Below are 25,582 nucleotides of genomic sequence, written 5' to 3' on the forward strand. Positions count from 1 at the left end.
GTTGAAAGTTAAAGGTGCCAACTTAACTAGCGAAATGCTTTCAAAACCAACATGCGTGTGCACACACGCACATATGTATGTATGTATCTCTAAGTGCACGCACACACACACACACACATGTATAAATATATCTCTAACTAAAATATCCATGGAGCTTCCCTCGTCACTCAAAATTATCCTTGTCACTTATATTGTTCCCATGGTTGCGAGCTCGCATCCGCCAATGTTGTGTAGTATGAACTCATGTGATTGAGCAATTGACTTTTTGAGCTTCTCGGGGTTGCTTCGCAAATGTCAGAAGCCTCTACAATCAAGCACAGAAGGCATAGATAGAGAAAATGCATATACAAGAGGGTGATGCCTGATCTTCCACCTCAAATGTATCCAAGCTAAAGGCTAAATGAAGTTGTAATCCACTAAGGCCAGCATTCCTATGTTGCCAGGTCTAAGATTGATGATAGGGCAATATGGATTGTTGCACCTTCCATAGCTCCCTGTACAACACCTCATGTTTCGCTCTGCATGTCTAGGGCATGCACAGGCGTACTTGCATCCACTGAAAGAAAAGAAGAAAGAACACCCAATACCTCAACATATCTTGCTTGCACAAAAAGATTACTGAAGGACTCTAGAGTGAAGAAAAAAGTCAGTATTCCATCACCGCATTAATGAAGCTGCTCCATCATCATGTCATATATCCCTTCATGAAAACAAGTAAAGTTTAGATAAACAAACTATGTGATAACCTCACAACAAGGTATCAAGATATTTAGCTCACAGCTTCCACAGGACCACACATCTTACCATAATCTTGAAACAAAACTAGTCCTCCTAGCTTGAGGACTGAAAAAACACTTGGTCATCAAAAAGTACACCTAAATCGCGAAAAATACACCTCACCTTAAATTTGGCCAAAAGTTATCAATTAACAAAAAAAAACATCAATTTTTGGAGCAACTTAAAAAAATAACAATGAACATTGTCAAAAAGACTTCAATTTTTATAAACTAAAGTCAATATAGAAAGTTTTGTAAGAAGAAAAAGTGCAATTATTCCTTAAAAAATTACACAACATTCCACTGAAAAAGTAATTGCATCCTTGAAAGCTTACAATTGAAAACTCAAGGCTTTCAATTACAATCCTTAAAATTTTTCCATCAAAATTTTAATGGTTTGTTGATAAAGATGACCAAACTTCTTTAAAATGAGACCATAAACATGAATTTTCATATCCTCCAAGTTTAATTTATTGATACGTAGTTCGCTATTTTTTTGTTTTCTTGTTCTTAGTCACCTTGATCACCTCAAGTAGTACTTGCTTGTATTTGCATTTTCTTAAACTGCTTTGTACCAAAATGAACATCAATTGAACACAAATTTTCAATACACTTGTATTGTAGAATACGCGAGTATGAAGATTTTTGTTCATTTGTTGTGTATAAGTATTCTAGGATTCAAGTTTTTTTAATTTTAGAAGACAAGAGTACTTCAATCTTGTATTCTGGAATACAAGTTTTAGCACTTCTCTATTTTAGAACACAAGATTGTAACAATTTTGTATTTTAGAATAAAAAATTACAACACAAGTGTATACTAGAATACAAGTTTGTAACCCATGTGTATTCTGGAATACAAGTTTGTAGCACAAGTGTATTCTGGTATACAAGTTTGAAGTACAAGTGTATTCTGGAATAGAAGTTTGTAGCATGAATACAAAAGTTTGTAGCATAGGTGTATTCTAGAATACAATTTTGCTGCAATCTTGTATTCCAAAACACAACAAGAATGTTTTTCTCTCTCCAGAGGTCGTATCTAGGTATGTCTTTTCCATCTCCATCTCCATCTCCATCTTCATGTTCTCCATCTCCTTGTCCTTTGTGTCAGTTTGCTTTATCTTCACGTGTGTACTTTGCATGGTTATGTGCAAATCATTTTTGCATTGTCGCGCGTGCGCAAAGTTTAAAGGAAATTTTCGGGTCCAGAACTTGGATAAGCATATTCAACATTCCGAGAAATTCTCTGTCAGGTGTCCTTTCGTTTTACCCCCCTTTTGGAGCTGTTTATGCCCTCAGAATTTTGTTTTGAACATCACAACAAAAGATAGGTTTCAACCATACAAAAAAACTTCCTGTGTATCTTACAGAAAACATGTATTGGTGTGGAGGTTAGAATTACACATGCATGATGGATTGTAGATACAAAAAGAGAGCTATATTTTGTCAATGTTGTGTAGAGAAAGTTTTCATTAGTTGTTTGATACATTGGTTGTGTAGATCTTTGTACACATGGTGCGGATTTATTGTTATATGCATAAGGACACAACAAGAAAGCAAGTGTGATTCTTCTATTCTTGATGTACTTTTCAATGAGTGTAGGTTGGATGTTATAAATTACTCTCTTTGGTCTTCCTTGGTCAAACAAGTACTTGTTGTAAGAAATTTGTAAGATTATGTGGTTGGCTTGGAGATTGAACCGTTGAGTGTTGCTTTAACCACTCCGCAAAGAGATAGTGTAAGTACTATTGTAGCACCTATTGTTGTTGAGACACTAGAGCAAGGGAGATGTAACTAGCATAATACACTTGCTTTTGGTATCATTTTGTTAACATATAGAGATCTATTGTGCCATAACTAAAGACATACTTTGATTTTTTTGCTTTAAATATACATAAATTCTTAATTTTCTACTTAAGAAATCCTTGAAATATGAGGAATTTTTTAATCTTCTTTGTTTGATTTTTTTGCAAATTTTATATCCTTCTTGTTAATTTAAGTATATATTTTGGATTTGGCATGCTTGATAGCAAGAATTTATGGTTCTTTTCTCGATGTTTGCAGGCTTGCAGCTTCTTCTTTGTAAAGCCTCCTCCTTCTGGTGATGCTCATGTTTTTAAGAAGCAAAGAATAGATCAACAATCTAATCTCGCTAATTAATCTTCATCTTCTCTAATTGGTTTAGGTCGTACAAGTTTACTCACTCCCTCACATAGTAAACTTGCTCACATCAGTCCTCACTTTCAAGCACTTAGGATGCGTGTGTCAATCGCTGGAGCAGATTCTAGAAGACAACTGCTTCCACCTTTTTTGCTTTTTAAAGTGGTGCTCCTCGATGACATATGTTAGCTGATCATCAATTTCTAGAACAAGCTCAAGGTATTAACGGGACTTTATCAATGATGCCTTTAAAGAGAGTCATTGTTCCCCCTAGAGGTATGCTTGCTACCTCTCATTAAAAAAAAAAGCATCAACTCATGATGTTCAAACCCTTTGGGAGCATGCATGACACAAGAAGCTTGAAGGTCATGCTTGGTCAATTCGAGTATGTGTTTGGATGTTGAACAATCGTCATGCCATCCATGCTTGGTCTCAACAATGAGGAAAGCGTTTTCAAAGTGGTAAGTTATCTTGTTGATGTCAGAGAAAGTACCTCGAACAATATCTTATATTTTCTTCTAGAAGGGAAAGAAAAACAAATTGTGAATGACAAAGAGAGGAAATATGCTTTCAAACTTACTTCATAATTTTAGTTTTTAGTTTTGTTTATGAAGCTTTGTTGCACAAATAGAGATAATCTTGTTACTTAACTTTTTGAAAAATTAGATGCAAAATTTGGGGTTTGTAAATTATAAGCATGTGTTTTATTTTCATTTTTCATCACAATAGTGAAATCACAAAGTTTATGTTTTATTAATTGGTCAAAAATTGATGTGATTATGGGAATGATTTTTTTTTTAGATAAACATGTGATTGTAAATTCGTCAATTCTCCATTGCTTTTAAGATCATTCATTGTTAAATGAAGCATGACGTAGAAATTTTAAGATTTTTTAGCCATAATTTTTTTTGAAAAAAACTTGCAAGCTTAATTGCTCATTTTTGGAGTTTTTTGGGCTTTTGGGTTTTTTTGTGGCAATCAAAACTACACCTCATGCCCTGTTGTAATTTTTGATGACCGAGTGTTAAAAGCATTCCTCGATAGCATGCTACATTTGGTGAGGAGGAATAGAGGATAGAGTGAATATCTAAACACATGAAAAAGACAAATAATCACACAAGTTTATAGCTATTAAAATTCCCTATACAAAAAACGAAACGGTGGGACTATCTACTGACCATGGTTATAATGTCAATGCAGTTGATGCAATGAAGTCGTTTGCCTACAGTGGAACGAAGGAGGTTTAAACTACAGCAGGAACCTTTCTAAAACTTATCATATAGATAAAAGATTACCATTTTTTGAAGATATGATCATATCTTCATGTATAATCCCATCTAAATCCATGCATGACGAGCAACACAACCACAATGGCAATCACTGAATAGATATGTCACAAAGGAAAGGAACATACCGACAATCACAAGAAGATTAGAAATTTTCTCATGTAGGAAAAGAGAGCCTTTTTCAATGTTTTTCGTACAATGCATAACATCATGAGCTTCTGCTCGAGAGGCACCGCATACCTAGCTAGATACAATTAGGGACAGGGACCACCAGGCCGGCAGTCCCCTACCCAAAATCCTACCTAGCTAGGTATGTCGTGCCTCCCTCACAGAAGCTCATGATGTTGAGGTAAGTCATAATGTGGGAATTATTGTGAGAATCTGTCCAAAAATTCTTGTGAATTTTCATCTGATGATATGGTAGTTTGAACCAGATTGTGTTCTCTCCTCAATACAGATTCACTGTAATCACAAGCATAGACTACTCTCGCCTTGTTGGCCCTGAACAAATTGATCACCTTGCATATGATGCAAAGAGAAAAAGAACCTAAGACAATTTAATTCAACTATTGACTACATCATAAACCAAGTTCAAACTCCCCTTATCGTAAAATTTCGAGCACTGAGCTTCCAGTCCCGCACCGAACCTCAAAAATGTTCAAGACTCTATCAGAAGCTCGCAACCCCTGAAACATTTCTAAATGAAGACTAATAGACTATTCAACGTTTTTTGTAAATAAAACTTTTGTGAATAATTAGAATTTCCTATTCTTACATACTTGTTTCTAGAAAAAGCAAGTGACATTGTGTTTCCTTCCCATTCCCAATGTGAGAGCAAGAACACAAAGGCCTCAAGTCTCAAGAGAAAAATCTTGCTCTTGCGCTCTCTCTCTCTCTCTCTCTCTCTCTCTCTCTCTCTCATTGGTAGAAAAAACTTTGTAGCATACACACATGTGCATGCACATATTAAATGTTGAGGAATTTTGGAATTATACAAGTTCTTTCATTGCACATACATTATATGTTACCGCTTGCTCTTGACCTATATGGCACAAAGTTTAGCAAAATTTTTACAATGTGACTCTTTCTCTTTGATTTGCTTAACCTATAGGTAACTAATATTGAAAATCTACTCTCTAGGTATCTTGTACTCTACCATTCCTTGAAACCTATTTGTTTCCTCTTGATATCTTCAAAAGATCTACAATAGTCAAAAGCTCCTCTATTATAAAATGCTATTTTTTTCTAACATATATTTTTCTCATATATATAGCTACACTTAACAATCTGTCAGTATTTATTTTGTACTTTATGAATCTTTTCATAAATTTAGCATAGGCAACATCGTTTGGAAATTATCGCAAGGAGAAGGTCTTGAGTTATTCAAGACTAGTACCATCCAAATGTGTATTTGTTGGACTTGTCAATGAGAATTAAGTTTAAAACATCTTGCCATTAATTCACTAGCCCTTTTGTTAATCTTACTCTTTTCTTGTCTTGCTCAATGTACTTGCCATTAATATGTCCTTTTGTTAATTTTGACGCTCTTTTGTTTCCAAAAGAACCCCTTCAAAAAAAAGATCATTTCTAGGGAGAAAAATAAGGTAACACTTTCTTTTTTGAGCTATAATCGGCAAAAATGCATTTCACAACCTTATTATCCATTTTTTATGTTGCTTCAACCCTCAATTATAAGCAAAGCAACCGAAGAATCTTTTTAGAATATGCTTGTCGGATTTCAAAAACGTTTTGAATTTTTTTGCAAAAAAATTACTGGTCCCCACTTTTTTTTAAGGATACCACCAAATAGTGCAAAAAGTGGTACCACCAATATAAACTTTTACCCAATAGGAATTGCTACACTCACAACCATGATTAGTGGATTAGTGCCAAGATGATTAGATATATGTCAGTGTCTAGATGCCAATACAAATGGCAATATCAAAGGAAAACCCAAAGGGCAAAAGAAGTCAAAGAAAGAGGCTAGGGACCACACATGACACCAAGGTAGACCCACAAAAAAGACAAAAAGGGAGAGAAAGAGAATAAGGAAATTCCCAAGGTAGAGGAGGTTCCTCTGACTCTAAAGGAAAAGAATAAGGCAAAGGACCATGTTTCCCTTAGAAAGAGCCCTACAAAAACAACAAACACATGCCAACAAGGAGCCAAACAAAGAGACAAAAATTAAATAGAAGAGGAAGCAGAAACACACAATAAAAGAGCCAAATCCCAACAAGAAGAAGGAAGAAGAGCCTTAGGAGGAGAAAAACGAGAAAGAAGAGCAAAAAGAGAAAGAGCCAAGCACTCCAAGAAAGATCCCAAGAAGAACACCAGAGACCACCACAAGGAAGAGTCTATGACTTTTTTAAAAACCCTAAACATGTTACATATTGTAGAGAACCAGCATTTTTAAAACAAAAATTACGTATTTTCGTCTTGAAAACATTTTGTAGCAAATGAACATTTTTGTAAAGAGCACACATTAAATCCCTTGTAAATTGTACAACTCAAAATAAAAGAAAATACAAGTAAATTGAGCTTCCACTATTACATTTTTATTGTCTCCAACTCTTGTGTAGCTCCCAATATAGTCTTTTAGTTTCTACTATAATTGTGGAAACCCTTGAATCTATCTCTAAATTTTTTTACTTGTCTAATTGTTTTGAATGTTTCATGTTAAGACCCAAAGCATGATCCATGTCATCTTCCAATCCTACACTTGAAGGGCCTAAATTCTCTACCAACCATGATGGGAGTTATTTGAGGTAAGTGGAGATAATCAAACCTAGCTTAGACTTAGTCTCAACCTTCTCGTCTAATTCCTCTTCTACATTCTCCTCCTCTATGGGCTTTTGTTCATGAATTTCCTTCACTTTTTAATTCTCCTTCTTGCTCACAAAAAGTAAGGAAGAGGAACCAAAATCCTAACCCATATCTTTTGGGCTATTGCTCACGTACTCTAAGTGTGAATGAAGTACATGACAACCCTAAACCGGGTTGAGGTATTTATAGTGTTGTAAATCAAGTGGATGACAAGACTGCACTTTGTTCTTTTGAACACACAAAAATCATACAATATCCAGAGGCCATGACGTTGGTGCACCTTTACACATGTAACCAAAAAATGAAAATTAACAAGATAATACATTTGCACAAAAAATTAATTATTATTGATATAAAAATATTTTGTACAAAATACCAGGTGTAGGCAACAATTGATACAATCCGCCAATAGTATTGGTTGTAGAGTAGGACTCTAAATAAGGAGTGGGCTCTAGCTTGGAAGATGATTCACAATCCCTTCAAGCACTTCTTGATATAGAAATTTCTCTTCAATCCTTCTTGGGACCTTCAATCCATTTATAACAAAAAGGGAAAGCAAGACTATGACTCACCAAAGCAAAGATGACAGAAAGAATAGTGACCACTCTCCACTCCTAAAATCACTCAAGGCAATCTTGGAGACAATACCCAATCAATCATGGATTTTGGTGGAACATAAAAATGATCATAAAAGAATGCCTCGTTTTATGCCAGAGAACCATTAGTTCTCTCTTTGTAAATCTCCTTATCAATAGAGCCATGCTAGACATCCAAAATATCCATGACACACTCCATTGATTTCCATTCCTCTATGCTTGAGGGATAGAGTCCTAAAATAAGCATTGTAGCACAAATAAATACAAAAAGTAGCTATCATAGAAGTAGAGAACCACAAACAAGCCAAAGAAAAGTGCAAAAAATAATAAACAATCTAGTATGTAGATATGAACCACTTATAGTTAGCTCTATGCAAAGTAAGGCTAGAGTTCCCAAGATGGAGGTGAAGCTTGTTTGCATGTAGAAATGATACACTAGAACCTCCTTCAATGTCTTCTTGGATCCATAAACTTGAAATTTTCACTATTTCTTTCCAACATGACAAGAATTGATTTTTGGATGAGATTTTTCTTCTCCTACTCTGTTGCATTATAATCCAGCTACCCTTGTTCATGGATATTGGGATCCATTGGTTGTGTTCATCTAATCTGCCATAAGTGGTGATGGTTTCAATTGATGTGCTAGGGCATGTAGACCATATGAACTCCATTGCTTGAGGAGAAAAGCACACACAAAAGATAGAGGTGAAGAGAGGGAAGCACGAAGAGGAAGGAGAAGAATGTGGTGGAATAAGGAGAGATGTAGAAATAGGAGGGAAAAGGATGCCATGAAAATATTCAAAAAACTCTTTTTAGTTGGTGAAAGAGACCTTCTTGAGGTAAAAAGATCACGTAATGGAAAATTACTTCAGAGTGTGGCTCAAAGAAAACTCATTTTAGAAAATCACAAGTAATTTTTAAATGAAGGTTCCGTAATGAAAGCCCTTCTCTCATTGGCATAGAGTACTCTTTCTCTCTAAACATTTAAAGGAAACAAAAATGACCTCAAACTTTTCCTAATGGGGAGATTCCTCTTTACGCTTGAGAGGTGCACCTAGCCATTTACTACTTTTATATAAGTAGCCACACATTGTATACACGCTAGTAGTGTTACTAGTTCCATTTCATAATCAAGTATTGATAATTGTTTTGTGGATGCAATATATATTCTTCATTTTAACTATGTGATAAGCAGTGGCATCTTACACTTTTATTTTTGGGTTATACAAGGTCAACGCATAGAAAACAAGTGCATTTTTTGATACAAAGACTTTTTTCATTTGAAACTTATTGGCTCTTGTTGCATTTGGTAAAAATTTAATATGGTTGTTGAACCTCCTATGTCCTCTACTTTGTTCTGTGTGCTACTATAATCAATACTTCAAAGAAACACACCAATGCAATCATTGGGATACTTCTAGTGTGGATTCTACTAGTATGTTTTACACATTAACTATAGATGCTAATGTAGAATGCTTTGATAGCAATGCTACGCAAATCACATTACATCGCATTGTGATAATGACCACTTCTCTTGAGCCTTCCCAAATAAAAATATTTTTAATTATGTCAACAATGTCTCGGATTTAGTGAAGGGAGATTGGTAGCAAGTTTTGCATGCATTGGATATAGCTTTACAAAATTTATTTGTCTATTTTTGCACTTGTGAGACTTGGTGTTGTTGCAAAATTTGTGGATGCAATATGTAGTCTTCCTTTCCTCACTTTATGTGATACATTTTTAGCATCTTACACTTTGATTTGTGGGCTATAAAAGCGCAATGTATATGAAAAAAGTGTACAAGATTTCGCAAATGCACTTTTTCATATGTATACTATTCACATTCAAAGCTTTGGTTTGTTTAATTTGGTCATTTTGTTAGTTCATGTTGAATTTGTAAAAAAATTATATGGCTTCTTCATTGCCTCCCACTCTCCACATATTTCACAAACATTCTAAGTTTTTGTGATCAGAAGAATCATCATCAGTTTCCACTTGTTCCAATCATGTTTATGGTCGGATACATATCTCCTCTTTTAGAGAAACACTTGTATTTTCACAAGTCCTTGATAATTTCTTAGATAAATTTTGGTGGTATTTATGTTCTTTCAAAAATTTCAATTTACAATTGAAATATATTTGCTTATACTAGAAACACCCTTCATTTCAATGAATAAAAAGGAGGAGTACCGTACTAGGGGTTGAGAGAGAGAGAGAGAGATTAGAAATAAAATAAGTCATTGTTGAAGATGGCATGATGATTGTTCAACATCCAAGCAGTAGCACATGTTTGGTGTAATGCTACCATGGTGAGGCTATCTTGTGTGTTGTTGAGCCACCTAATAGATGTCCCACTTAAGCTTTGCAATGTCACTCGATAATATCAAGCTCTTAGACATGATCATACATCCTTCATGGGAATGTCTTTTGGCGAGCATTTTTCGACGAGCCTTTATAGTTTTAGATTCTACATGAAAAATATATCCATTGATATATAACATGGTAGTTTATTTTACATGTAACACATGTAGATGGGCTACCAAAGGATTGTCCAAGACATCCCTTTTTGGTACCACCCATACATGCTTCAGCCCTATTAATCTGGTGAAGAATGATGAGTGTATTAGCTATCAACAAGAGGATTTCAAGTAAGAGATATATTAAGATGGTCACATGCTTATCCTCATTTAATTTTTGGGTTGCAATAGGTGTATTCAACCACTACCTTTGCATTTGTGACCACTCTTCATCCATTGGAGAAAGACTTCTTTTTCATGAGGGGATACACAAACACAAGGGAAAACATTAATTCACTTTACAAACAAATGTGTAGTTTACAACCTAGCAACACCATACTTTCACATTTAAGAGTTGCATGCCATCCATGAGGATTTTGATGGGAAGACACTGCTCAATTTCCTCTTTCAGCCTTGAGTAGCACTTCTAGCAAAGATCCAAAGCATATGTAGCATTTGCTTAATTATAGGACAAATACACTTATATCATAGATGCTACAAAGGACTTTGGTAAAAGCCTCAAAGAATAAACCCTCATATTTAACTATGCTTCCATAAAAAACATACCACTCATAATAGGGACATAGAAGATTATCACGTCTAAAATAAATATTGGCTAGCCAACTCTTTTTTTTAGTATCGTTTCTCAAAAAAGGGAAGATGGTTAGATCAACCACATCCACTTTACGTTGGACATCTAACTTATATTCCTGCATCAATAATCTACAAAAACAAATCAAGAATAGTTATTAATTGTCAATAAAATTCCTCAATGCAAGAAATTTTCAAAGATGCTTTGAAAATACATTCATTGATTTTTTTTTGCCAATCTTTAAAAAATTCAATTGAATCAACATCCAAGAACACACAATATTTCGTTTGAAGAAGGTCATTCTCTAAAAAGGCAACCACCCAAAAACCATTGGGATTGACACTTCTCAACAATGAAGGGAGTTGAGCTTCAATCTCCCTAAGTTGTCTTGTTTCCAGTTCCTCCTTGTCAACTTTTATCTCCTCTCCTTCTATATAATCTCCTCAATCACTACAAGAGGTTCTTCAACGTAGCGACATTCGTAGTGCGACGCTAAAATGTGGAAAATTATCGGTGTCTCTATAGGTGTCGCTATACTCTTTGTTACATTGTGACGCTCATGTTCAGAGAGAGAGAGAGAGAGAGAGAGAGAGAGAGAGAGAGAGAGAAATACACACACATAGATACAAACACACATCCATTGAGAGAGAGAAGGAGACAAAAAGAGAGAGAATGAGAGATAGAGAGTTATATAGATAAAGAGAGAGACAAAAAGAGATAGAGAGAGAGTCATAGGTTTAGGATTTAGTTTTTATATTTAAGTTAGAGTTTAGGTTTAGATTTAATGTTAGAGCTTTGGGTTTACGTTTAGGATTTAACTCTATATTTTAAAAGGCTTAGAGCGTAGCTAGGGATATTTAAAGATAGTTAGTGGTAGAGCTTATGCTTAGATTAATGATTAGATTTTGGATTTAGTTTTTATATTTAAGTTTAGCTTTAAGATTATGGTTTAAATTTAGAGTTAGGTTTATGGTTATGTTAGCAGTAGTTTGCATCTACCTCACATGAGTTTAGGTATGTAGTTGTTTGCAAGCTCACATGTGCAAACGGCTCGCGGACAAGCCGGTTGTGCATGTGATCTTGCAAGTAAGTAAAGAGCAATGATTGTAAGTGAATCCACCATTCTGAGAGGTGTGTCATGCGAGAGTCCCAAGGCTTCTGTAAAGTGATTTGAAAAAGACCTTTTTTACGTCCCCAAGATGGAGTTCGAAAATGACTTTCTACGCTTTTCTCTCTACCTTCTCTATCTTTCTATCTCTCTCTTTCTGTCTATCTCTCTCTCCCTCTCTTTCTCTCTATGGATGCGGAATTAGGTTGAAAAGATTTCAACGGCACATTACCTCATAATGGAGGGAAGCATGTAATGTGCACAGCAATCCCTCAAACAAGGAACAAGGAGTTGATGTGAAAAGATGTTGAGCAAGAAGCATAATAAAGAAGCTCTTCTTCAAAGCACCAATAAAGACTAGATTTTAACTCGGTGTTTCTCATCTTCGTGCACCTCTAGATCGAGGTGTGCGGGGATCGGCCATGGCTAGAGAATGTGAGGTAGTTTACAGTGTGATCTATGGTCTCTTGATTTCAAGGGAGATTGAGAGAGAGAGAGAGAGAGAGAGAGAGAGAGAGAGAGAGAGAGAGAGAGACATAAGAGACGGAGGAGAGTAAGAGAGCATTAAATTTAAGTTCAAGGTTCAATGTTTTTACATTCATTACAAGTAGTGATGGTGATGTGGGGCCGTCCAACTAAAATGCCTATCTCTCAACAAGGATCTTATAATCAATGCAAACATGTTGTGCGATGGACAAGACGCGTTTCTTTGCAGCATGTTTGAGAATTTGTCGAGTTTGACCCATCTATTATAGATAGAGTTGTTGCCAATTACAACTCGTTGGACTCTAACACTAGCCAATATGCAGCCATTTTGCAACCCAATAGACGTGTTCCCAGGCGCTTTACTCAAGCAGCATATGTGAGACCACAAGATGCAACCTTTGACAGCTCCAAGGGTGATCATGCAAATGAAAGTCCCAACGAGGCTATGTCTGAGTCCGAAATTGATGAAATGATCGAGACGATCATGGATTCAAAAAGGCCTATCTATGATGACATGAAAAGTGAGGCCAATACGCCATTGTATGGTGGAGCATGAGTGAAGGATTGAAGGTGCTCCTGGTTCTTCTCAACATGCATACAAAGTTTGGATGGAGTTACACTAGCGTCATAGCACTTTTTAGGTTATCTATTACAATGTATCTACTTCAATGTTTCACTAAATGTATAATGTACCAAATTACGTACACAAATGTTTTGCATTTTTTCTCTGTGTAGATTTCTCAAAGAGCATATACTACCAGTTGATAATGTGATGCCAGATTCCAGAGAGGAAGGAAGAAAGATATTGAAAAACTTGGGGATGGATTACAATCTCATTCACTCTTGTCCTAGCGACTGCATTCTTTTCAGAGGGGAATATATAGACATGGAAAAATGTCTGAAATGTGATTCCGAGAGATATCAAGTAGATCTCCATGGACAAAAAGTTCCGTTGAAGGTGTTGCAACCCTTTCCTCTATTGCCTTGCATCAAGCATTTCTTTGAATGCAAGTTCATGGCCACTCTAGCAACATGGCACGAGGAGAATAGATCTTCGGACAGTGTGCTATAAATCCCTGCAGATTGCATGACATTGAAGCATATAGATGGCACATGGCCCAATTTTGCGAAGGAAGCTCAAAATTTGCACCTTGGCCCGGCTATGGATTTCATACATCCATTTTTTCAGAGGTCAACATCTTACATTGTATGGTCAGTTGTCATTGTCAACTACAACATCGTCCATGGTTAACAACCAAGAAGGGGTACCTATTTCTAAGCTTGATTGTGTCGAGGCGGTATAAAGTGAAGAATATGGATGTGTATCTTTGTCCACTATCAAAAGAGCTACAACAATTGTGGATTGGCATAGAAGTGGTGGATATGAGGCGACACACACAATGCCTTGATCAGAGGCATTTTGATGTGGACCATGCATGACTATCTCGGACTAACAAAATGCTCAGGTGATACTCAAACTCACACATTAAACCTTTGTTTTTCTCATGTGGATTTATTGTCATGTGTATACATGCAAGGCTCCAGACAAGTGGATATAGAGCATGCGTCACATGTGGCACTAGATTTAATGCACGTCGAGCGCCCTCACTCAAGAAGAAAATCTATGAAGGTCATCAAGCGCATCTTCCAGAGAATCACGAGTTACATGATGATTTTTGGAAAAAAGAACTACCAAGGATGTCTGCTCGAGCATGGTTAGAGCAAAAGGAGATGTGTGATGACAGTCTGTCCCCAAGGATAAAGAGATTCTTTCTATGGTAAGAGATTCTCTCTATGGTATGAGTTGTCATATTGGCCTAAACTCATGATCCAATCACTTGATCAATCTTAGTGCACATTGCGTGGCATATTCGTGTGTGTACTTTAATACCATTGTTAGACTTGTTTTGCAGTTTATTTTATAGGTGTCCAAGATAAACATGGATGGTTGCAACACTAATGTGTGTAGAGAAGAGTCAGGTTTCCTTGAGGTGGACTCAACCAAAAGTGGACCAACCTTCGAGACACTTCCGTACTACCCAAGCATTGTGAACAAGTAAGTCTGTAAATATTTAACACCCAACTTTAGAGAACTGATGCTATGGAAGAACTCATGTAATTAAGTTATGTGTCTCTTGTAGGTGGTATTCCATCCTACAAAGTCTACACAAAACTGGTGGTATGTCATAGAGGTAGCCCCTCGGAGTGCACATATGTAGGAGGGCTACAATTTTCCGATTACCTGGGCATCTGTGGAGGAGATCGAAGAGGATGCCGATGATGTGGTGTCAGACAAGCCTGGTGCTGCCACTCTCTATGGGATGTCATAAAAACTAATATCTAGCCAGCCCAAATGAATTTCTCATATTAAATTGATCATTTAATGTGGGAGAATAAACGGGAAAAACGGTTATAATATAGGTATGTGCTTTCAGGTATATCTCGATCCGGGGCCAATGGTAAAGGGGCCCGAATGAGAGATGATATGTCAAAGAGAGCGTTAGCTAATGGAGCTTAAAGACCTTAGGGTTATCTTTAAAGACCTCCAAAGTTTAGTGATAAAAAGTGCTTTGACCTTAGGTAAGCTAGGGCCGAGCTTGAGGTGGGCACTTGGCCCAAGCTTAATAAGGTGCTTGAGGAATAAGGTGCTTGAGGTGCTTTTTGATGACTAAGGTGCTTGAGGTGCTTGTCGTGCTTGCCGACTAGGGAGCTTCAGGTCCTTGTGGGAACACCACCCAAGCTGGAGGTGCTTTGTCATGCTTGATGACTAAGGTTCTTGAGGTGAGGTGTGCGAAATCCAATCATTATCCCTAGAAGGAGGAGGCGAGCCGCCTACAAGAGGGGAATAGAGAGAGAACACACACACCCTCACACAAAGCAAGCTTGGTACAAAGAAAGCAAAAGGGACACTTGTCAAGTTCCCCTCATGTTGCCCTCATGGTGTTGCCTAAAGCCTATTGGTTTGCCACCCAAGGGGTCCAATTATAAATTAGTAGATTTAATTAATTGTTTTCTCATTTATCAAGTCCTCTCTCTCAAAGGGGAAAGGGGGACACTTGTCCCAAAGCTAACATGCTTGCTTGATATGCATCTTGAAGGGGAGGATCCAGGAGCACAATGGAAGAGGAAATACACACACACACACACTCACACACTCACCACCATAGCCACACACAGGTTGGAAGGGGAGAGCCGACATGTATTGTGTGCCCCTTTCTTTCTTCTCTATCTTATGCACTAAGTCACAATAGACATTGTGCCCCTTTCTTTCTTCTCTATCTTATGCACTAAGGCACAATACACATTGTGCTTAGTGTTAGTGGCTCACACAAGTGTATATCTGTACACTTAGGATTAATAGCAGTTAGTGATGGGCGGTCGGCCACATGGCCATTAAACCTAACATTCTCCCACTTGATGGCCAATGTGGGAGACCACAAGAATGGAAGAGAACACTCTTCACCCAATGCCCACCAACTCATGATAGTGCTGAAATGGATGGTTGGAGATACTTTTAGTGAGTGCATCCGCTGTGTTCTCTGATTTAGGAATCTTCACTAAATCAAGGCGCTTGTTTGCCAGGCATTCACGACTGAAGTGATAACGCACATCAATGTGTTTTGTTCTGGAATGAAACACTCGATTGTTAGCCAAGGCAATAGCATTCTAACTATCACATGAAGAACTGATGTACACTGCTCCAATCCAAGATCTTTCACTAGGCGAACAAGCCAAATAGCTTCTTTGCATGCCTCACTCAATGCAATATACTCTGCCTCTGTGGTAGAAATTGATGTACAGTCTTGAATAATGGATATCTAAGAAATAGCAGAACCAGTAGTAAATGTGTAAATCCAACCTGTTGTTGATTTACGACTATCAACACAACCTGCATAATCACTATTTACAAATCCATGAATGGATGACTCTCCATGACCATAGCATAACTATCTATCTGCAGTGCCACTCAAGTATCTGAGAATTGACTTGACAGCATCCCTATGCTTTTTACCAGGGTTAGACATAAATCTGCTGACAAGTCCTATTGCATGTGCAATGTCAGGTCTTGTACCCACCATGGCAGACATGAGACTACCACAAGCTAAAGCATAAGGAACGTTAGCCATCGCAGTTTTTTCCTCAGCAGATTTGGGACAATCTTTCTTGCTAAGTTTCAAATATGCACGCAATAGAGTACTCAAAGCCTTCCCCTTCTGCATGTTGAAACAATCGAGAACCTTGTGCACATACTCTTTTTGAGAAAGGTACAACAACCTCTTCCTACGGTCATGAGTAATGCACATACCCAAAATGTGATTGGCTTCACCCAAATCTCTCATTTCAAATTGACTTTTCAGCTTGGTTTTCAAGTCAGCAATGTTCTTCTTGGAATGATCAACAATAAACATGTCATCTACATAGAGGATAAGCATAATAAGTTGTCCATTGCGTTGTCTTTTCACGTAAAGACATGGATCCTCATTAGTGCGTTTATAGCCTAGGGAACGCATAAATGCATCAAACGTTTGATACCATTGTCTCGATTATTGCTTCAGCCCTAGAGTCTTTTCACAAGCTTACAGACCAAATGTTCCTTTCCCTTTAGCACAAACCCTTCAGGTTGCTGCATGTAAATCTCTTCCTCAAGGTCACCATGTAAGAAATCTGTAATGACATCCATTTGATCAAGCTCCATATCTTCAGTGGCAACCAAAGCAAGCAACATTCTCAGTGTGTGACCACTGGAGAAAATATTTCTTGGAAATCGACACCATATTCTTTCTTGAAACCTTTTGCCACTAAACGAGCTTTGTAATTGTCAATCTTCTTCTTGTAAAACCATTCACAAGGCAATGCTTTCCTACCTTTTGGCAATGGGAAAAAGTTCCCATGTTTTTTTCTTTGCAATATTGGACATCTCCCTCTTCATAGCATGTTCCCACTAAACCTTATCATTGGCTAGCATAGCCTCTTTGTGACAATAAGGATCACCACTATCTGTCAGCAAAACAAAATCCACGCCTGGAACAAAAAGTTTTGGCGGATGTGAGACTCTTTGAGATCTCCACGGCTGATCAGAACTCGCACTAGCTTGTGTAGTAATTGGCTCGAGAGTTGTCTGGATAGGAGGTGGTACATCGAAAAATGTCACTTTCCAGAATTCAACCTCTTTCACTAGCTGTCTATGCATCTTAGTCTCATAAAGACAACATCACTGGTACGGTTCACTAATCGACTTTTTGGATCCCATAAACGATAGCCAAACTGACCATCTACACCATAGCCAATGAAGATGCATTTCGTGGACTTATGATTTAGCTTAGTATGCAACTCCTTGGGTACATGTGCATAAGCTTCACAGCCAAATGTGTGGAGTTTTTCATAAGACAATTTATGTCCTGACCGTAACTCCAAAGTTACACGAATTTTTAATGAACCATGTGGTGATCTATTGATCAAGTACACGGTGTGTATATATACTTCATCCAAAAAAAGCTTGCAGTAATTTAGCCTGTGATAGCACAGACATAATCGCTCTTGGATGGTTCTATTCATTCATTCCACAACACCATTTTGTGTAGGGGTATAAGGAGCTGTAAACTCACGCTTAATTCCCCTACTTGAACAGAAGTCTCTAAACTCTTTGGAGACATATTCTCACCATTATTGAGTGCAAAGCTTTCAATTTATGTTCAGACTGAGTTTCCACTAGATAAGAACTTCTTGAAGCAAGAAAATGTCTCATCTTTAGACTTCATGGCATAAACCCAAACATTCCGTGTTGCATCGTCAATGAATGTAACATAATAGGACGCACCACCATGGGATTTAGAAGGCATAGGCCCAGATAAATCATGTGCTACAAGCTCTAAGGGTTTTCTTTCTTTGTCAAAAGAATGTGTACGATGTATCCGTCTTTGCTTTCCATATTGACAGTGCTCACAAAAGGGAAAATAAAAAAAAGACAAAGATCATAAGTAGCCCAAATGAGAGAGTGTCTCCATTCCCTTCTTTGACATATGTCCTAACTGGCTATGCCACAAAGCAACGGTTGGCAGCTCGGTTACAGAAAGATAATTTTGGCTGCCTTCGTAAGCATGCCATCAGATGTCTTCTCAGGCTCGCCATGGATTACAAAGGTAGTGTAGTTGGCAATAGAGAGCTGGTTGTAGATGGGTTTCCTTGTTTTTAGGGCCATTCATTAGCGATCTTGGAGGGTCGATTCATAGTGTGGTTCTTGTGGTTCAAAGCTAATAATATGGGCATTCAGTAGGGCTTTACCATTGATCATCTAACACTGGAGAAAGAAATGTGAGCAGTTCCAAAGTGGCACTAAGAAGACGGTTTTTTTGGGATGAGTTTCATAGTTTTTTTTGTCCCTTGAGGGTGTAGTCCATGAGGAGCTGCCACATGGAAACATATGGTCCCATATGCATTGGTGAGTGCTGTTTACTAGGGTATGTATACTTCAAAGTGTCCATTATTGAAGTATCCAAGGGAGTGAGGGGAGGTATGGCCCCCTCCCCCTCCTTGCCCGTGGGGTGTTGTTGTGGTAGTGCTCGAGTGCGCGTGCAGCGGCGCTGTGCTACACTGTGTTGGCAGCTTTGGTGCGTGTTGTTGGCGATGATGGTTGCATAGTGGTGGCTCCCCACAGGCTTTGTTCACACAATGGGGACCCAAGGAGTCCTTCCCTTTTTAATGGATAGGAAGGGGACTTTCCCACATGCCGTCCAAACAAGGAGAGGGACAGATGGCCGACCTCCCGAGGGGGCTCCCCATGCAACCTCTCATGCGGTGATTACTAAAAGAAGCCAAACATGTGTTTGTTTAAGAACTTTACTAAAAAGAGGAAAAACTTCCCCTTTTAAGGAGATGTTTTGAGACTTTTTCATGGCTTTTTTCTCTAATTTTGAGAAGAGAAGGGAGAAGAATACTTTTTTGTAAGTTCTCTGTCAAGGAAGCAAGCAAGGGGAGCCCAATTACCATATCTCTTTTCCCTGGTGTCAATTCCCATCCCCTTTCTTCTCTATTGCTCCTTTGCGTGATTAAGCCAGTTATGTGCGTGCACGTGTGTTTACCCCGCTCGGTTCCTCGTGTTGTGTAAAGGGGGAGAGAGAGGAGTGTTGTTTACAAGGGGAAGCGAAAAGTTGGGTGTGTGTTATGCTGCGTTCTAACGAGCGTATTGTGTATGTTGAATTGTGTACAAGCGTCAGTTTGCGAGTGAGATTGGGTGTTTCTAAAGGTACATTCTGAGACGAAAGGGGTGACGTGGGTACCCTTTGCTATATAGGGGCCTTTTTTTGGGTTTTGGGTATGTTCCCCCTTTCCCTCGTTTTGTTTGTTTGAATTTAAAAGTTATCCTTTGATTGCTTTCTTAATACCAGAGGTTTCACTCCCTTGGATTGCTAAATAAAAAGGCCTTCCTAGACGCCACACTCTTCCTAATGAGCAAGATTTGCATCAATGAGGATGGGACGCTAAGGCATTTGTGACACACTCGTTATCCCAGAATGGGCTTGTATAGGGGTATTCAAAACAAAAAACACTTGCCACTTCTATAAATGTTGCTGACAAGATTTATTGGTCTTTTTCATTTTTAGTTCACTAGATGTTGATTTCAGAATATGGCTAGCTCTATTTTGGTCCTTTAGAGGTGCTTCACACATTTTACAAGATTTTCAGCATTTTGACATCATTGATGAGTTTCCACGAAACTACAAAAGTATATTTCTGTGTGGACTTAGCTTTGAAAGATTTGTTCTTTGCAGCACAAAAAGGTTCAAAATTTGTCAGCTTCTCAAAAGTTTTTTAGCATGATCAAGTTGCTTTGGAATTTGAGATTCTCGTTGCTCAAAAATGTTCCAAACAAAACTTTTGCCATTCCGATTTCACTCTTTCCTGCATTATGACGACCAAGTTTCCCAAAAGTTTTAGTGGTACCTTCAGCTTTAGTACCTGGCATATGAAAATCAAAGGATACCTAAGGAAAACGGGTTTTTGGAAAGTCATCAAACCAATACCAGGTGGTGAAGTCAACCAATTCAACTTGGTAAAACCCAACCTTTTTCAGGATCCTGTTTTTTATGTCTACACTTTTTAGTTTGTTTGAAGTTGTTATGTCATGTCAATAAAACTGTAAGGGGTATAGACACCGCCTATGTATGTACAGAAGATAAGGCCACCCTACCTACATGTCCATGAGTTGTTCTGTTAGCTCAGCCTTATGTTGTGCACCCCACTGATGTCTGAGGCTGAGTATGTCTATTGTCCCAGTGAATTATGTGCACCCTATGTTGTCCAGGGAGGGCTTCGACTCTTGTTTTCACGTGGTGTGTCAGAGTCCTCCACATGTTGTCCATCGGTCTGTCAAAATTTTATGTAATCGGTCTTAAAGAGGGGAATGTTAGACTCAACACCTCCCATAGTGAGATTGAGATTGATCTCCGAAACCATACTCGATATGCACCACAAAAATAAAGTGATTAAGTTGTAGGTAGCATGTAAAGACTAAATATATGTAATAGATCTTATTTTTTGATGTAGACAAAGTTTAATCAAGCGATTAAGTTGTAGGTAGCATGTAAAGACTAAATATATGTAATAGATCTTATTTTTAACGTGGACAAAGTTTTGAGGTCGACTTTGGTTGTATAGGCACTCCTTCCTCTTTTGCTTCCGCAAACTCTCTCCTCCTTTATCTCCAATCCAATATGGTCAGGTACAACAAAGAGATATCATATTGATGTATAAAGGCAAATATCAATTTAATGAATTTTTTGAATTTAAAATGTAAAAGAAATTACTATCATCTTTGTGATATCTCAAACTATCGCTCATTGACATAAAACCCTTGTAAGCGTTTGGCAAGAAGCATACATAGAATTTTTCCGATCCTTCATTTGAGTTGCCAAGAGGAATAATCGCGTTTCATGAGGCTTTGCCGTCGTCAACAAGCAAGCATGCTGGCTAGCTCGCTACGTGGTGGAGGCCGAAGGCACACGAAGAAGAAGAAGAGCGAGCGTAATATTGAAGGACTAGCTGACTCCCATGACTAGACTCAAACAGCTTCACCTTCCTAGCTGCTAGAGCGAAGGTGCATCCAGGGCCGCCATGCTGCATGACTAGACTCAAACAGCAGCTTCCTTGCAGTAACAACTTCTATGGCTTCTTAAGCAGCATCGTTGTACTCATCTAAGCCAACCTAGCACCATCAACTCCTCTCGCTTGCACACGGACCTCTCACAAACCTCCCCTCTCTCTCTCTCTCTCTCTCTCTCTCTCTCTCTCTCTCCACGCTCATTTCATTTCTCTCTGCTCACCATGTCTCGCATTACTTTCGTCAACAATAGCGGTGCCACACTGGAATTGAGATCCAAAGCGAGGAAGTAGGCCCTGGGGAAAGCGTGACGCTCTCCATCGCCTCTCGCGACAGGCAGCCTAATGTGGTTATCATGAAGGGTGGTATGCAGGTGGGTAGCATCCCCAGCACCAGCCTCATCAGCAACCACCGGATTGCTATCGACGCCAACTATACTCACAATTAGGAAGCATGAGCCACCTTTCTTCACACAAATTGCTTCCTTGTTTGGGTAGATCAATCAGAAATGCTATAATATTACACAATTGCCTAATGCCAGCCAATACACACATCCTCGCACATTTGTTCATTCATCCATTTCGATGGATAACTCATTCATTCTTTCATTCTCGGGACAACATTGTACATACCTAGCAAGCAATCTATACACCTTATATATGAAATATGTTCAATTCCATAATTTCATGCTGCTTAAATCGTGTTTCCTATTGAATGCATGTCAATACATACGAGCCAATGTCAACTCAATCGAAATTAGTACAGCCGTCTACCAACTCATTGTTCCCCTGACTGATTAGTGACTCGACTCCAAGCACACTGATCAGTTGTCTTTCACACATCTTTTCTAAGGGCAAGTTGTTTTATTATCAAACTCTCTAACCAAAGCTAGCTGACTTGGTTTTTGATAATTGTGTGTGGCTCTTGTGTCAACCAAAGTGGCCGGCGCCTCTTGTCATCAGTGTATTTTATAAAGCATTTAGGTATTCCAAACTAGAAGCCCAAACTTAAGAGGCATGTACTCCTGCATCTCACCATAATCACCACAAGCGACAGCTTGTCTACACATTACTTACCTCCCTCTGCATTTGAGGCAGATGTTTGGATGTAGATATTGTAGTTAAGTTTAAAAACTGGCACCATGAAGGTGCCCACGTAATGCGTAAATGCCCATCTTCATATACGTTAGATACTTGTTCAGGGCTTTTGGCATTGTGCACAAGAAATTTGAGATTGTTCTGTCAAGATTCATTTATTCTTTCAATCCGAGGCCATTCGACCCCAACAATGGAGTACATAGAAACCAATCTACTCACCATATATGGTGGATGTACACCTACTTTTGCATTCTTATGCTAATAAGTCTTTTAGTGGGCTCATTGTATTGCTTTGAATGTGCTTTGTATTGAATGCATGTCAGTAGGTAAAACCCAACATGAACTCGATCAGATTTACAGCACGCATTATTCCCCTGAGTTTGTGACGTATTAGTTACTCAAAGCTAAGCTACAAAGTAGTATTTCTAATCAAACGTTCTAAGCCAAGCTAACTGCCAAGCTGTTTTTATGATCAAACTTTCTAAGCCTGGCTTGGTTTTTGGCAATTGTTTGCGGGTCTTTTGTCAACCAAAGGAAGCCTCTTGTCATCAGTGCATTACAACCTGGGCTATTCAAACAAGAAGCCAAAAGTTAACAGGCATGCAATTGCAAGTTATCGGAAGTGTTGGATCAAGAGAACAATGAGTACCTCAAATAAATATGTAATAACAGGATGACATAATTAACACAAACAATTGCCAGTCTAGAGATTACCTCTGCCTTTTGAGGGCAGAGGATTGGATGCCGCACTCCTAGGCAAGTTCTAAACACGCAGCTATGCACTTGATGCGTGAATGACCATCTTGACATGAGAAAATGTCTGTGTATGAGTATTTAGATACGATATACCCAAAAACACGACATAACCTTAAACAACCACAATGATCCTTTCTATATCAACTGCAGGTGACCTTGATCTCAAGTACCAAACCTGCTCCAAAATGAAACATGGGTCACCCTCGTTGCAGGCCAGCTCCTGCAAGTAGCTTCCAATCTGTTCAGCACTATCCCAATTGCCACAAGGCAATACTCATCCACTACCATGGCTTGTAATTTTTTAATTGCTTTTTTCTTATACCAACAGAGGGCAAAAAGTTCCCACTATTCTTCTCCTGCCGAAAACGATCTCAACTCAGAGATATTAATCTACTTGTCCTTCATTAAGGCCAATCTACTTGTGCTGCTAAAACCGTGTGATGATTGCTGCTAATCAAGCGTCCCAAGGAGATACTCAAAGCCCGATCAGCTCATGCAAGATTGGACAGTTCCTTTGTGTATCACGATTCCATTTATTTTTGAGCTCTGCAAGCCCCATTTTAATACAAGTACAAATTGTTCACATGAGCTCATGATGCACTTGCCCATTCACACTCACACAAGTCAAGATTGTAGAGCTCTTGGACTTTCGATCTCCCAACGATTTTATTCATTCTTGAAATTCATGAAATCCTCCTTCTAGAAGACCTAAAATTTCACACCTCAAATGGATGAGTTCAAGTTCTAGAATATTCAGAAAGATACTTATGCCAAATGCATTAGAAAAGGCATATTACCATAAGAATTCTTTGTCATGCATCTCTATTGTTGGGTCTAATTCTCTCTTCCGACGCCATTTTCAGGGCACTGTCTATGGCCAGCTGACAATGCTAGCTCACTACCTATGTACAACATTAAAGGAAGGTTTGTTGTAGAACCATAGTTTTTACCTACACTCTTGTGGTCAAAAGTTCTTCAAGGGAAGGTATTACACATCTCTTTCTGCTACACCCCTATTAAAACACCTCTTCTGGCCGCCATCTCCATCACCCCCTTCCTCTTCTCCTTTTCTCACTTGCTCACCGGCCGCCATCTCCATCACCCCCCTCCCTCTCCTTTTCTCACTTGCTCACCCCCTCCTTTCCTCCACGCGCTCTCTGCCCCCTCCCCTCCCCCCCTTTTTTCTTTCTGTCAAAGTCAACGATGTGGCAATGGGGAGAATGCAAGAGAGAGAGAGAGAGAGAGAGAGAGAGAGAGAGAGAGAGAGAGAGAGAGTGCTGAACCAACCAACCTTGACAATGAATTGATGATATACAATGGGGGCAAGGTGGTGCTACCTTAGCAAATTGCCCACCCAAGATTTGACAAATAAGTAAAATAAATACCTTAAGCCAAAAAAAATATTGGATTCACATTAAATTATTCACTTGAGATGCTACAACGTTAAAATTTTTCTTCTTCTTCTTCTTATTTTGTGGCTCATAGTAGACACCCAGCAACTGTACACTCCACTCGATACACCTCGGTTATGCTTTCACCAATCTTTTAACCTTTGAAGAATGCCATCTTGAGTCCCTTTTGCCTCATAGAAAATTGAACTGTAGACCACACTACGTCCAAGAATCCGCATTCGTGAGCTGTGAACACATCACGTCCAAGCATTCCTAGACAATGAACTTTGAAACACATCCTAACTAGCCAACAAGAATGAATTGGTGCACAATCCATAGTGTCTTAGATATGTCTGATTGGTTCCTTGCCATATGCATGTGCCTTGAACTCCGTTGAACTCCAAAGCATGGGTTTCAATCACTCGTAGGGAGCTTCATTTTGCCCCTCCCTGCCGCTCACAAGCCTCTCCCTGGATGAAGCTAGTTGCGGCAACCGCCAACTGACTAGAGATTTGGCATTGTGACCGCTGTGGTCTTCACCACGTGTGCCATGCCAATCTCCTTTGTCAATTCAGAGGGCAAAAAGTTCCCACTATTCTTCTCCTGCCGAAAACGATCTCAACTCAGAGATATTAATCTACTTGTCCTTCATTAAGGCCAATCTACTTGTGCTGCTAAAACCGTGTGATGATTGTTGCTAATCAAGCGTCCCAAGGAGATACTCAAAGCCCGATCGGCTCATGCAAGATTGGACAGTTCCTTTGTGTATCACGATTCCATTTATTTTTGAGTTCTGCAAGCCCCATTTTAATACAAGTACAAATTGTTCACATGAGCTCATGATGCACTTGCCCATTCACACTCACACAAGTCAAGATTGTAGAGCTCTTGGACTTTCGAT

General features: G+C 38.6%; 1 pseudogene; it reads right to left on the bottom strand.

Moving 5' to 3' along the window:
- Positions 1–506: 506 nt before the first annotated feature.
- Positions 507–4,914, bottom strand: LOC147436453 (uncharacterized; annotated as a pseudogene).
- Positions 4,915–25,582: the final 20,668 nt, after the last annotated feature.

This window comes from Adiantum capillus-veneris, chromosome 18, assembly GCF_014529385.1.
Source record: "Adiantum capillus-veneris isolate H3 chromosome 18, ASM1452938v2, whole genome shotgun sequence".
Lineage (NCBI taxonomy): Eukaryota > Viridiplantae > Streptophyta > Polypodiopsida > Polypodiales > Pteridaceae > Adiantum > Adiantum capillus-veneris.